Here is a 13,949-nt window from a genome sequence, read left to right as displayed (position 1 = left end):
GTATTTTTAGTAGAGACTGGTTTTCTCTATGTTGGCCAAAATGGTCTTGAACTCCTGACCTCAAGTGATCCGACTGCCTCAGTCTCCCAAAGTGCTGGGATTACAGACATGAGCCACCATGCCCTGCCGTCCAGCTAATTTTTTTAATTTTAATTTTATTTTTTGTAGAGACAGGGTCTCACTGCATTACCCAGGCTGGTCTCGAGCAATCCTTCTGCCTTTGCCTCTCAACATGTTGGGATTATAGGCATATGCCACAGCACCTGGCCTCAAAAAAGAATTTTTTTTTTTTTTTTTTTTTTTTTTTTTTTTTTTTTTGAGACGGAGTTTCGCTCTTGTTACCCAGGCTGGAGTGCAATGGCACGATCTCGGCTCACCGCAACCTCCGCCTCCTGGGTTCAGGCAATTCTCCTGCCTCAGCCTCCTAGTAGCTGGGATTACAGGCATGTGCCACCATGCCCAGCTAATTTTTTTTGTATTTTAGTAGAGACGGGGTTTCACCATGTTGACCAGGATGGTCTCGATCTCTTGACCTCGTGATCCACCCGCCTCGGCCTCCCAAAGTGCTGGGATTACAGGCTTGAGCCACCGCGCCCGGCCTACAAAAAAGAATTTTAAAGCCTTGCATCTCGGGCTGAAAGAAAGGCCACCTCTGATACTCCTAGGTTATATAAAAAATAACTACTGACAGTCATTGAAAGGAGAGTTGATTGGAAGTGATCTTTTCTGTGAATACCCAGAAACCGACATTAAGGAACAATTCTAGTTTTTTTGCTGTTTTGTTTTGTTTTGTTTTGAGATGGAATCTTGCTCTTGTCACCCAGACTGGAGTGCAATGGCACAGTCTCGGTTCACTGCAACCTCTGCCTCCTGGGTTCAAGTAATTCTCCTGCCTCAGCCTCCAAGTAGTTGAAATTACAGGTGCATGCTGTAGCAGGAGCAGCAGGGAACAAACCTTTTGAACATCGAACTGAGGAAGGAAGTGGCTTTTTATTTGGCCGGGAGCTGCAGGGTGCTTCAGCCTTATTTACTGAGCTTCCCAACCTACAACTTCTTTTCCTTTTATAGGCTTACAATGCTAAAGGGGAAATTGAGGTGGAACTATGTTATTGTCCATTTGCTGGATGTCTGACCTTACAGTCTTTTGGCTTCATTGATTTGATAATTTATTTGCAGTGCCAGCGAGGACCAGCAAGGGAGGGGGGCTTACAGAGACAAGACAAAAGTAAGGCCGGGCGCGGTGGCTCACTCCTATAATCCCAGGACTTTGGGAGGCCGAGGCGGGTGGATCACGAGGTCGAGAGATCGAGACCATCCTGGTCAACATGGTGAAACCTGTCTCTACTAAAAATACAAAAAATTAGCTGGGCATGGTGGCTCGTGCCTGTAATCTCAGCTACTCAGGAGGCTGAGGCAGGAGAATTGCCTGAATCCAGGAGGCAGAGGTTGCGTTGAGCCGAGATCACGCCATTACACTCCAGCCTGGGTTCTGTCTCAAAAAAAAAAAAAAAAAAAAAAAAAAAAAAAAAAAAGACAAAAGCAACAAGCTGTTTATTGGCAGAGGTGTCACCAGGGGGGAGCAGGAGGGAGCCTGGTCTGTGGAGACATGGGGGTATGAACCAGTGCCAGGCTCCAGCTGGCAGAGATAGCATTCAGTTGCAGCTCTTTCAAGGTTAACAGATAGCAGAGAAGCTGGGAACTAAAGAGGGAGTTATTTTCCCAGCTCTTTGGTATTTTATTTCATTTTTTTTTTTCTTCATCACTCTCTTTCCCATCTGGAAGGTGGGGGAAGAGGTGAAATTGAAGGAGGTAAAGGGGTCTCCCTTCTCAATGCCACCACACCTGGCTAATTTTTGTATTTCTAGTAGAGACGGGGTTTTGCCACTTTGGCCAGGCTGGTCTCAAACTCCTAACCAGCCTCGTGATCTGCACTCCTTGGCCTCCCAAAGTGCTAGGATTACAGGTATGAGCCACCATGCCTGGCCTGTTGTTTTTTTTTAAGCTAAAACAAAACAAAACAAAACACATTTTTTCAGATGTCAGGTTTCTGTGTTATTCAATAATTTAAAAATCCGAATTCTAGGCTGGGTATGGTGATTCATACCTGTAATTCCAGCACTTTGGAAGGCCAAAGCAGGTGGATCACCTGAGGTCAAGAGATCGAGACCATCCTGGTCAACATGGTGAAACCCTGTCTCTACTAAAAGTACAAAAATTAGCAGGGCATGGTGGTGCATGCCTGTAGTCCCAGCTACTCGGAAGGCTGAGGCAGGAGAATCACTTGAACCCACGAGGTGGAGGTTGCGGTGAGCTGAGATGGCACCATTGCACTCCAGCCTGGGTAACAAGAGTCAAACTCCATCTAAAAAAAAGAAAGAAAAAAGAGGCCGGGCGCGATGGCTCACGCCTGTAATCCAAACACTTTGGAGGCCAAGGCAGGTGGATCACCTGAGGTTGGGAGTTCAAGACCAGCCTGACCAACATGGTGAAACCTTGTCTTTGGAAAAAAAAAAAAGAAAGAAAAAAGAAAGAAAGAAAGAAAGAAAAAAGAAAAAGAAAGTTGACGGTTGAGATGACATGATTTTTTTTATTGGCCTATTTTAAACAACTGGCTAACTATCCATCACTACCTCAGCATGAGATATACTATCAAGTGTTACAGTGTTATTCCCTGTTTCCCCAAGTCTTTGGCATCTGCTCATTTGTCTTGGCTTTCCTAAACAATGTTACTAAAACTGGATTTCTGTTTTGCTCTACTGCTCTACAATATGAAAGTGCTAGTTTTCTGCTCAATACACATTCTTAGAAGCTGTTGTAGTGTTTTCACATGATGGCATGCAGCTCAGGGAATGATTTTAGCAAAGAAAATGTTTTCGGTTGGTGTTGCAGACTCAGAGAAGAATGCCTGGATTCACTATGGAACCTCTCCAGACCCTGTCATTACTGTCTTCCCAGAGATGGTTCTCCAGTTAGAGAACCTAATAGTGAGGAACAAATTGACTTCACTTCTGTCATTGACTGCCTGTCAAAACCAGTCTTTGCACTGGGCGCAGTGGCTCATGCCTGTAATCCTAGCACTCCGGGAGGCTGAGGTGGGTGGATCACCTCAGGTTAGCAGTTCAAGACCAGCCTGGCCATCACGGTGAAACCCTATCTTAAAAAACAAACAAACAAACAAAAACAGTCTTTGCAACCCTTGGAGCCTGAGATCTGGGTTTTTATTGCAAGAGTTAAGAAATAAATTTTAAGGGCCGGGCGCGGTGGCTCAAGCCTGTAATCCCAGCACTTTGGGAGGCCGAGGCGGGTGGATCACAAGGTCAAGAGATCGAGACCGTCCTGGTCAACATGGTGAAACCCCGTCTCTACTAAAAATACAAAAAAAAAAAAAAAAGAAAAGAAAAGAAAAGAAAATTGGCTGGGCATGGTGGCGCGTGCCTGTAATCCCAGCTACTCAGGAGGCTGAGGCAGGAGAATTGCCTGAACCCAGGAGGCGGAGGTTGCGGTGAGCCAAGATCGCGCCATTGCACTCCAGCCTGGGTAACAAGAGCAAAACTCCATCTCAAAAAAAAAAAAAGAAAGAAATTTTAGACATGTCAAAAAAAAAAAAAAAAAGAAAGAAAGAAAGAAAGAAAGCCAAACCAAACAAAAACAAAGCATTGATTTCAATTATTCCTTCAGAGCTGTGTTGTATAAGGGCTGTTGACACATAACAACCTGTCTGGGCTTTGGACCAATTTATTATTTCATAATAAATAATGAACACTGTTTATTATTTCATTATTTCATAATCAACATTAGCCATTGATTTCCAGAGAACCTCATTTTCAAAATATAGAATTGGTCCTCTTAATGCTGGCCCTAGATAATGAAGTCCCATTCCTGACACTAAGTAGTAAAAGAGCTGCAATATCTTGGTAACATATTTAACTATGCAACAGTCCTTTCTTGTGGTCTTCCAGAGGTTGAGGTGTCTGCAATAGTTCAGGATAGTACTTGCAAGGAAGAACCTTGGTGTTACAAGAGAATGGTTTCTTTGAGCTGTGGTTTGTTGAAGAATTTGGGGAGTTAATGGAGATCTCCTTAGATTAGAACATCCATCCATCCCTGTAGATTAGAACATCTTGTCCAAGTTTTGCAGTTGCAGCTGCTCCAGTAGATGGCGCCTCTAACTCTTTTACTGTCAGCTTCTTATAAGTTTCTCTTCCGTTTCTAATTCAAATATTTCTTTCTTTGATTTTTATTTTATTTATTTATTTATTGACACGGGATCTCACTCTGTTGCCCAGGCTGGAGTGCAGTGAAGCAATCACAGCTCACCGCAGCTTAGACCTCCGGGGCTGAAGCTATCCTACCACCTCAGTCTCCCTAGGACTATGGGTGCTAGCCACCACACCCGGCTCTTTTCTCTTTCTTTTTCTTTTCGTTCTGTTTTTTTTTTTTTTTTTTTTTTTTTTGCGACGGAGTTTTGCTCTTGTACCCAGGCTGGAGTGCAATGGCGCGAATCTCGGCTCACCACAACCTCCACCTCCTGGGGTTCAGGCAATTCTCCTGCCTCAGCCTCCTGAGTAGCTGGGATTACAGGCACGCGCCACCACGCCCAGCTAATTTTTTGTATTTTTAGTAGAGACGGGGTTTCACCATGTTGACCAGGATGGTCTCGATCTCTTGACCTCGTGATCCACCCGCCTCGGCCTCCCAAAGTGCTGGGATTACAGGCTTGAGCCACCGCGCCCGGCTTTTTTTTTTTTTTTTTTTTTTTTAAGTAGAGACGGGTTCTCCCTCTGTTGCTTGGGCTGGTCTTGAACTCCGGGATTGAAGCAATCATCCCACATCAGCCTTCCAGAGTGCTGGAATTACAGGTGTGAGTTACTGTACTCAGCCTAAAAAAGTGAGTTTTCAACTCACAATTCTTTCTCTTTTTTTTTTTCCCTTCTAGATTCTGTCAGTACATTTCATTTTCACAACTTCTACAGCTGAAGATTTTCCTTTTAAAAAGTAATCTTCCCAGCCCATGCAGCATGTCATCCTATCCAGCTTGACCAACATGGTGAAACCACGTCTTTCCTAAAAATAGAAAAATTAACGGGCATGGTGGCAACGCACCTGAAATCTCAGCTACTCAGGAGGCTGAAGCAGGACAACTGCTTGAACCTGGGAGTTGGAGATTGCAATGATTGGAGATAGTGTCACTGCACTCCAGCCTGGGAGACAGAACAAGATACTGCCTCATTTAAAAAAAAAAAAAAAATCTGGCTGGGCGCAGTGGCTCATGCCTGTAATTCCAGCACTTTGGGAGGACAAGGCAGGTGGATCACAAGGTCAGGAGATCAAGACCATCCTGGCTAGTATGGCGAAACCCCATCTCTGCTAATAATACAAAAAATGAGCCCAGCATGGTGGTGTGCGCCTGTAGTCCCAGCTACTTGGGAGGCTGAGGCAGGAGAATCATTTGAACCCAGGAGGCGGAGGTTGCAGTGATCCGGGATCACGCCATTGCACTCCAGCCTGGGTGACAGAACAACTCTGACCAAAAAAAAAAAAAAAATCCACCAATACTTTGCACAGACATTGATAGACCTATAGTCATCACACCAAGAAGCTGGCAAACCTCAGGAAATGATGCGGTTGTGGAGTCTTTTTTTCGTTTTGTTTTGTTTCATACCCAATTCCTGCAGAGCGGTCGTGGAGTCTCTAAAGAAGTTGCGGCGTGGGCCTGGGCCGGAGGCCAAGGCGGGTGGATCACCTGAGGTCGGGAGTTCAAGACCAGCCTGACCAACATGGTGAAATCCCATCTTTAAAATAAAGTAAAATAAAAAGAACTAAAAAAACGGCAGGGCGCGGTGGCTCAAGCCTGTAATCCCAGCACTTTGGGAGGCCGAGGCGGGTGGATCACGAGGTCGAGAGATCGAGACCATCCTGGTCAACATGGTGAAACCCCGTCTCTACTAAAAATACAAAAAACACTAGCTGGGCGTGGTGGCGCATGCCTGTAATCCCAGCTACTCAGGAGGCTGAGGCAGGAGAATTGCCTGAACCGAGAAGGTGGAGGTTGCGGTGAGCCGAGATCGCGCCATTGCACTCCAGCCTGGGTAACAAGAGCGAAACTCCGTCTCAAAAATAAATAAATAAATAAATAAATAAATAAATAAATAAATAAATAAATAAATTAGCTGGGCATGGTGGCGCGTGCCTGTAATCCCAGCTACTCAGGAGGCTGAGGCAGGAGAATTGCCTGAACCCAGGAGGCGGAGGTTGCGGTGAGCGGAGATCGCGCCATTGCACTCCAGACTGGGTAACAAGAGCAAAACTCCATCTAAAAAAAAAAAAAAAAAAAAAAAAAAGAAGTTGCGGTACTAATGGGCAACATAAATAAAAACGTATTTACAAATGCGTTCCCAGTACTTCCCTAGCAAGTGCTGGGAAAAGCCTAGCAGGCTACAGAAGCATCTAGGAAGGTTACAAAGGTGCAGAAGCAAGAAAGAGCAGAGGGGCTAATTGAGGGAAATGCAAGAGGGAGCTGCAGGCTGCAGGGCTTGTTGATGGGGGTGATCTCTAAGCTGAGATCTGAAGGAGGAGCAGGAGCCAGCCAGGCAGTGATCTGATGGTAAAGAAGAGGGGTGGGTCAGGGTTATGTTGCAGGGAGAGGAGCAGAGACAGTATCTACCGTTCAGAAAAGAGAAAAAGTCCTAGTTCAAGGAAAGGTAAGATCTGTGTCTCCAGGGAATTTTAGTAGGGTATCTCTCGCCAGGCACAGTGGCTCCTGTGCGTAATCTCAGCTCTCTGGGAGGCCGAGGTGGGCAAACCATCTGAGGTCAGGAGTTCGAGACCAGCCTGATCAACATCGAGAAACACCATCTCTACTAAAAATATGAAAATTAGCTGGGCATGGTGGCACATGCCTGTAATCCCAGCAATTCGGGAGGCTGAGGCAGGAGAATTGCCTGAACCCGGGAATCGGAGGTTGTAGTTAGCTGAGATCACGCCACTGTACTCTAGCCTGGGTAACAAAGCAGGCTCCATCTGAAAAAAGAAATCTGTTATTTCTATTGGTGACAAAATAATGGATAAGGCTAATATTACTATAATAGTTAGTTGCTTACCATTTTTGAAGAATATGCTTTCAATTAGAGAGTATGGAAATAAGGATGAAATCTTTTTTTCTGAACCAAATAACCCACTGAATTCTATCCATGGATCCCTTGGAAATGTGTGGAACTGGCCAAAACCCTTCCTAGTAGCAAGGTGAGCAAGGCTAAGGATGGGTATCTCAATGTCCTGAGCCCAGGGAGGTATCAACATTCCCAACGGATTTGGATCTATAACAGGAAGGAGCCACTGGAGGCAGCAGAGAAGGGGCCACTGCCTTCCACACTCAGTGGCCAAACCTTGCTGAAGCACCTGTCAGGTGCTGGGTTGTGGAGCATGATGTAATGCAGACAGCCTCGTGGAGGAGAGAATCTATAAACCATTACTGCAAGAGATTGATAAGTACTGATTTTTATTTTATTTTATTTTATTTTATTTTATTTTATTTTATTTATTTATTTTTTGAGGCAGAGTATTGCTCTGTCACCAGGCGCCAGGCTGGAGTACAGTGGCGCAATCTCGGCTCACTGCAATCTCTGCCTCCTGGGTTCAAGCAATTCTCCTGCCTTGGCCTCCCTAGTAGCTGGGACTACAGGCGCACGCCACCACGCCCAGCTAATTTTTGTATTTTTTAGTAGAGAAGGGGTTTCATCATGTTGGCCAAGATGGTCTTGATCTCTTGACTTCATGATCCACCTGCTTCAGCCTCCCAAAGTGGTGGGATTACAGGCGTGAGCCATGGTGCTCAGCCTGATAATGATTATTAATCTACAGCGCAGTATAGGTGGGTGATTCAGTCAGTGTCCAATTGATTTGGATTACACTGTCCTTTCTGCAATTTAGAAGTTGTATAACCTTGGGCAAACTAATGTTTTAGTCTCCTCATCTGTAAAACGGAGTGATAAATATATCTTTCATGATCATGGGTTATGGTGATGTAGTTCACATAAAACATGCGGTGCTCCCAGCACTTTGAGAGGCCGAGGTGGGTGGATCACGAGGTCAAGAGATCGAGACCATCCTGGTCAACATAGTGAAACCCCGTCTCTACTAAAAATACAAAAAATTAGCTGGACTTGGTGGCACGTACCTCAGCTACTCAGGAGGCTGAGGCAGGAGAATTGCCTGAACCCAGGAGGCGGAGGTTGCGGTGAGCCGAGATCGCGCCATTGCACTCCAGCCTGGGTAACAAGAGCGAAACTCCGTCTGAAAACAAAAAAACAAAAAACAAAAAACAAACAACAACAACAAAAACACGCGGTGCCTGTAGATTAAAAATACTGGGTAAAGTGTCTGGCGGTAGCTTTTGAAGTGAAAACTGGTATTTCGTAATCAGGACAGGTATTAAACACCCCAGAGTAACAGTCCACAATAATTGAAACTCCTCAGTGAGGAGCTAGGTTAAAGTTGGAACAGAGCAGCACTGAAACATATGGGATGGTAATCATTGTGGAATTCTATGTACTGTTGTTAACTTCATATAAAAAGGAATTAAATCCAGTACATTTTCTGATTCCCCGAATGTCTCTTTCCCTCCTTTTTTCTTATCTGTGATGTCAGACTGTTTAAAACACTGTATTTCAAGCATTCCAGACTTGAGATTGATGATGCCAGATTAATTGGGTAATAAATAATGAGTGGAATATTCAACTTTTTCCACTGAGCAAATTTACATTGACTATAAGCGGAAAAAGAGGGCGTTAACACATCGACGAGGATGGGATTCGAACCCACGCGTGCAGAGCACAATGGATTAGCAGTCCATCGCCTTAACCACTCGGCCACCTCGTCTCCGAAGCCTACTGTTTCCCGATTGCTATAGGGAGTAATATCAAGGGGATGTGACGCAATGTTATGGAAGCCACCATTTTGTACGGAAGCCGAGGTTCAAAAACTTCTATAGCAAGCAATCGAAAGAAGATGGCGGCTCCCATGACTGTGAGGAAGGCCTGCACTGGGGAGGGGCAAAGGAAATTCGGTCGAAAATGAGGTAAACCTGAAGCAAATGAAATTGGCACGGAGGCTGGGAAACTAGTTTGATTTAAGCAGTCTTAGAAATGGGGTTCGTCTGGCGCCTAAGGGGCGGAGCCGAAGCGTAGAGCTGCTTTGCGCGTGCGCAACACCTAGGCGGTTAGATTTGAATACTTCTCTGAGGCAAGCTGGGCGTTGTGGGGTGACGGCGAGAGGCGGCGGTGACTTTCCGCTCTCAGAAGCGTGTAGAGCCCAGACAAGTCGGCGCAATATTTGTCGGGCGTGTGAGCCGCGGCAGGTAAGGAGAGTGACCCTTCAGTTCTGGGCTCCAGGGAAGGCTTCGGGTTTTGTCTGGACCCCCCGAAGTTCCGGCGGTGGGAGGTGGGGGACGCTCCCTCAGCCTGGCGGCCTCTGTGAGCCCCGGGCTAGTAGACCCCTCTGTCCCCGGCCGGGCCCTGGGCCTGTCTTCGGCCTGCACGTCGCGCCGCCTCCCTCTTCCCTAGCGCTTCTCCGCCCGCACCTGGGCCCCTCCGGCCACCCGGCTCGCGTTGCGTGTCCGTCGCTCTCTGGGCTCCCCTTCCGCTCCGCCCTGCTTGCTGTCTTCTGTTAGGGCTCGCGAGCTCTTCCTGCACCCCTGCCGCTCTTCCCTAGGGACCTCTCGGCTGTGTGTATTTCTCACTTAAGCTTTTCTTGGCTCTAAATGAAATGACACCAATGAGTGATTTAAAAATTCTCAGCCTTTTGTGGTTTAAGGTGTCTGCTCAGAGTGCCGGCGGCACATAACAGATTTCTCATTTCCTGCAGATATAATAGTATTAACAAATAAAGTAAAAGTACGCCGCACATTTGTCTTTAAAAATCCTCCTCTGTTCATTATTCCTCAGGATTTGAGCCCCTATTCTTGGTGTTTACTCAAGTTTGAGGGGAGAAAAATCTTGCCAATTGGAATTTTACAGATAGGTTTAATAAGCATTAATAGATGAAGGATGTGGATGAAGACCAAAGGAGACTCTTTTTTTCCAGTGTGGATATTAAGATTGAAGTTTTCACTTAGGTTGAATTCCGTAGATATTTATTGGGTTCGTTATCTGGTGATAGGACTGGGGACAAATGATACAGGGTCCCAAACCTAGAGAGGTTTACAGTCCAGAAAGGAAAATAACTACTATACACAAATAACTATAATAAGACAGAACTTAAAAGATTATAGGACATTGTAAAGTGGTGTGGGAGCACAGAAAAGGGAATGCTTATTTGATGCTTTTGGAGGTAGATTCTTGGAGAAGACCGTATTTGAGGTGGATCTTGGAGAGATGATTTACAGAGATAGGAGTTAATATATGATAAAATTTTGGTAATTAACGGTTGGGTTCAATGCAGTATAATTCTCACTTTGAATGGCTGGAAATGTTTACAAGATGATAAATACATGTAAATTAAAATGTTTGGAATGGTAGAATTATGGATGTGTTCGATGTTAAACAATAGACTGTAAAAAATACTAACTGTAGATATTGACGGTAAAGCAGTGCTGTCCAGTAGGACTTCCTGTGAAAATGGTAATGTTATATCTGCACTTCAGCATGGTATCCATTAGCCACATGGGACTATGGAGCACCTGAAATGTGATTTTTGTGACTGGAGAACTGAATTTTAAATTTTATTATTATTATTATTATTTTTTTTTTTTTTTTATTTTTTTTGAGACGGAGTTTTCGCTCTTGTTACCCAGGCTGGAGTGCAATGGCGCGATCTCGGCTCACCGCAACCTCCGCCTCCTGGGTTCAGGCAATTCTCCTGCCTCAGCCTCCTGAGTAGCTGGGATTACAGGTACACGCCACCATACCCAGCTAATTTTTTGTATTTTTAGTAGAGACGGGGTTTCACCATGTTGACCAGGATGGTCTCGATCCCTTGACCTTGTGATCCACCCGCCTCGGCCTCCCAAAGTGCTGGGATTACAGGCTTGAGCCACCGCGCCCGGCTACTATTATTATTATTATTATTATTTTTTTTTTTTTTTGAGACGGAGTTTCGCTCTTGTTACCCAGGCTGGAGTGCAATGGCACGATTTGGCTCACCGCAACCTCCGCCTCCTGGGTTCAAGCAATTCTCCTGCCTCAGCCTCCTGAGTAGCTGGGATTACAGGCACACACCACCATGCCCAGCTAATTTTTTGTATTTTTAGTAGAGACGGGGTTTCACCATGTTGACTAGGATGGTCTCGATCTCTTGACCTCGTGATCCACCCACGTCGGCCTCCCAAAGTGCTGGGATTACAGGCTTGAGCCACCGCGCCCGGCTATTATTTTTTTTATTTTTATTTTTTTTTGAGACGGAGTTTCGCTCTTGTTACCCAGGCTGGAGTGCAATGGCGCGATCTCGGCTCACCACAACCTCCGCCTCCTGGGCTCAGGCAATTCTCCTGCCTCAGCCTCCTTAGTAGCTGGGGTTACAGGCACGTGCCACCATGCCCAGCTAATTTTTTGTATCTTTAGTAGAGACGGGGTTTCACCATGTTGACCAGGATGGTCTCGATCTCTCGACCTCGTGATCCACCCGCCTCAGCCTCCCAAAGTGCTGGGATTACAGGCTTGAGCCACCGCGCCCGGCTTATTATTATTTTTTAATAGAGACAGGGTTTCACCATGTTGGTGAGGCTGGTCTCGAACTCCCGACCTCAGGTGACTCTGCCTCCCAAAGTGCTGGGATTACAAGCATGAGCTACAACGCCCGGCCTATTTTATTTTATTTTATTTTAATTAATTTAAATGTAAATAACTACTGTATTAGCACACTTCTATAGTCTATCATTTCACTCTTATCCTTCTATAGTCCTGGAAAATACTAACTCTAGATACTGGTTTTATAAGTGCAGGAGTCGGGAAAGAGCCAGAGAGTAAATATTTCAGGCTTTGCAGCCTACATGGTCTTTGTCACATATTCTCTGCTTGTTTGAAGATCTACAGATTATTTAGATTAGTGGTTCTCAAACTTTCTTGATGCATGGCACCCTTAGATAAAAAAAAAAAAAACCTAACAGTTCTATTTATTGAGTTCGGTGGTTGTTGGGTCCAAACATTAAGTACCTATGTCACGAACTTAGTAGTAGCCATTTAAAAAAATACGTAAATTGAAGGAAAAGATGATTTTGAAAATGTTATTATTATTATTATTATTTTTTTTTTTTTTTGAGACGGAGTTTCGCTCTTGTTACCCAGGCTGGAGTGCAATGGCAGGATCTCGGCTCACTGCAACCTCCGCCTCCTGGGCTCAGGCAATTCTCCTGCCTCAGCCTCCTAAGTAGCTGGGATTACAGGCACGCGCCACCACGCCCAGCTAATTTTTTGTATTTTTAGTAGAGACGGGGTTTCACCATGTTGACCAGGATGGTCTGGATCTCTCGACCTTGTGATCCACCCGCCTCGGCCTCCCAAAGTGCTGGGATTACAGGCTTGAGCCACTGCGCCCGGCCTGAAAATCTTATTCTTAAATAATCACACTTACTCATTTGGATATGTATGCCTGTTGGACACTGCACAACTTCCCAAACTTTGGAATCAGTTTATACACTGCCACCCTCATTTCCTGTACCACTTTAATAAAAGTACTTGTTTTTTATCATAGCAACTGTGAACAATTTATCTTTACAGTGGTGTTATTAAAACTAATGTAATGCACATGGTACTGTTTTGAGGTAGTAGTTTATACAATACCTGACAGATGTTCAGAATTGCTGCACATCTCAAAAATTTTTTTTTTTTTTGAGACGGAGTTTCGCTCTTGTTACCCAGGCTGGAGTGCAATGGCGCGATCTCGGCTCACCGCAACCTCCGCCTCCTGGGTTCAAGCAATTCTCCTGCCTCAGCCTCCTGAGTAGCTGGGATTACAGGCACGTGCCGCCATGCCCAGCTAATTTTTTGTATCTTTAGTAGAGACGGGGTTTCACCATGTTGACCAGGATGATCTTGATCTCTCGACCTTGTGATTCACCCGCCTCGGCCTCCCAAAGTGCTGGGATTACAGGCTTGAGCCACCGTGCCCGGCCCTCAAAATTTTTAAATATCCCAGGACACCACTGTGAGTATGCTGCAGCACCCTTGGGTGCCAGGTACGCAGTTTGGAACCAGTAACTTTTTTTTTTCTTGAGATGGAGTCTCACTCACTCTGTTGTCCAGGCTGGAGTGCAGTGGTGCCATGTCAGCTCACTGCAACCTCCGCCTCCTGGGTTCAACGTATTCTGTCTCAGCCTCCCAAGTAGCTGCGAGTAGCTGGGATTACAGGAGATTGCTACTACACCCAGCTAAACTTTTTGTATTTTTAGTAGAGACAGAGATTTCACCATGTTGCCCAGGCTGATTTTGAACTCCTGGCCTCAAGGATCCACTGGCCTCAGCCTCCCAAAGTGCTGAGATCGCAGGCGTGAGCCACTGCACCTGGTCCCTGGAACCAGTAACTTAATGTGTCAATAACTAAGAGTCTGGCCATAACGGTGTTTTATAAATGAAGCTTAATCTGTGAGTCTGGAGTCTCCCATTTGTGTTGAAAGTGTAACTTTGGCCGGGCGTGGTGGTTCACACCTGTAATCCCAGCACTTTGGGAGGCTGAGGTGGGCAGATCACCTGAGATCAGGAGTTCGAGAACAGCCTGGCCAAAATTATGAAACCCTGTCTCTACTAAAAACACAAAAATTAGCCGGGCGCAGTGGCTCAAGCCTGTAATCCCAGCACTTTGGGAGGCTGAGGCGGGTGGATCACGAGGTCAAGAGATCGAGACCATCCTGGTCAACATGGTGAAACCCTGTGTTTACTAAAAATACAAAAAAAATTAGCTGGGCGTCGTGGTGCATGCCTGTAATCACAGCTACTCAGGAGGCTGAGGCAGGAGAATTG

At 45.5% G+C, this 13,949-nt stretch overlaps 1 protein-coding gene and 1 non-coding gene across 5 annotated transcripts in view; one reads left to right on the top strand and one right to left on the bottom strand.

The window, feature by feature from the left end:
- Window positions 1-8,795: 8,795 nt before the first annotated feature.
- TRNAS-GCU (transfer RNA serine (anticodon GCU)) lies at window positions 8,796-8,877 on the bottom strand. Its single transcript has one exon. It is a non-coding gene; the product is annotated as a tRNA-Ser (tRNA).
- A 3-nt stretch (window positions 8,878-8,880) lies between these two features.
- KNL1 (kinetochore scaffold 1) overlaps window positions 8,881-13,949 on the top strand; it is a 79,943-nt gene continuing 74,874 nt past the window's right edge. For 2 of the 4 annotated variants that reach the window (XM_074394089.1, XM_074394087.1), the window contains exon 1: window positions 9,102-9,355. The gene's annotated coding sequence lies outside the window, so the exon portion shown is untranslated. Of the gene's footprint in view, window positions 9,077-9,101; window positions 9,356-13,949 lie in introns of those variants that run through there. The other 2 variants (XM_074394088.1, XM_039462879.2) reach the window with 2 other exon arrangements.

The sequence above is a fragment of the Saimiri boliviensis genome, chromosome 2, assembly GCF_048565385.1.
Source record: "Saimiri boliviensis isolate mSaiBol1 chromosome 2, mSaiBol1.pri, whole genome shotgun sequence".
Classification (NCBI taxonomy): domain Eukaryota; kingdom Metazoa; phylum Chordata; class Mammalia; order Primates; family Cebidae; genus Saimiri; species Saimiri boliviensis.
The sequence above is the reverse complement of the archived record's forward strand: the minus strand, read 5'-3'. Positions and strand labels throughout refer to the sequence as shown.